The following is a 1,090-nucleotide window of genomic DNA, read 5'->3' as shown; positions in this document are numbered from 1 at the left end:
GTAGAAAGAGTGTAGGCCCTGCAGGTTCATTTGGAAGGGGTTTGCCAAGTCCCTCCAGTGGCCTGGCAGTGATCTAGGCACTGGGATACAGTGGTGATCAGCTCCTGCAACGCCAGTGCTTTCCTGTAGCTTAAATTCAGAAGAACGGACACGTGGGCAGACTGCTCCCTTGTCTCTCCGTTTCCTCACCTGCAACATGAACATATTAGTATTTACCTTGCAGGCTTGTTGTGACATTAGATGAGTATGTCTGCAGAGACTAGCACCTGCAGATGTTGTCAGAGCTTCCTCCTTCCAGATCACTGTAGACAGGAATAGACAGCAGATCTCTAGGACTGTTGGGGAAAAAGTCAAGAAGCCCTCACTCGTGCTTTTCCTGAAGCAAGTTAAATGTCTGATATATAAACTGCTCATGCATAAGAATTACCAGAAAAGCAAACCTTTATCCCCACTGTGGGCAGTCTGGCACAGAGATTTGTTAGTGGATTATTAGCTCTTCATAGGATCTCTGCACGGAGTACTTCTTTACAGTTTCAGTTGATTTTGTTAAAACTAAGAGTACAATAGTTTTCATTCATAAATACAATCTTTTGATTGTATTCTTTATTTCAGAATATAATGAAGTGCCTTAAGTAGTGAGGTAGCTTTAAGCAGTTACTTCAGACAAAACCAAGGAACATAACCTTGAAATACATCTCTAGTGATATTGGAAATGCTTCATAGACTAAAAAGTGCAAGGTGAAAATTCATGACTTACAAGAAATCTTTGGATACTTACTCCCTTGATTTCCTCGGGTCTATGTTTGAAGCCCTTTGGCAGCAAGTAAATCATAATCAACTGTATTAAGGTTTGGAGAGCTTATTTTCAAAATGCAGTGTAGGTTTTGTGGTTCTGTGCTAAGTGCCTTATTAAATACATAGGTGCAAATAAAAATTTTCCTTTTAATCTGTCAATAACAAGAACCTGTTGAAAGCCTACTCTGTGCTTGGTGCCATGATGGGCTCTGCTAGTACACAGGGGAGTGGGAGGGAGGGCACTGCCTGCTGTCAGGGAGTTCAGTCTCACTGGGGGAAAGAGGAAATGCCAAAG

General features: G+C 41.9%; 1 protein-coding gene across 1 annotated transcript in view; it reads left to right on the top strand.

The window, feature by feature from the left end:
- The window catches only part of LOC103088764 (sperm-associated antigen 1-like), a gene marked incomplete at its 5' end in the record, with an annotated part of 80,200 nt that overhangs the window by 55,771 nt on the left and 23,339 nt on the right, over positions 1–1,090 (top strand).

The sequence above is a fragment of the Lipotes vexillifer genome, unplaced genomic scaffold, assembly GCF_000442215.2.
Source record: "Lipotes vexillifer unplaced genomic scaffold, Lipotes_vexillifer_v1.1 scaffold10, whole genome shotgun sequence".
NCBI lineage: Eukaryota > Metazoa > Chordata > Mammalia > Artiodactyla > Lipotidae > Lipotes > Lipotes vexillifer.
This window is presented reverse-complemented; position numbering and strand designations above follow the sequence as displayed.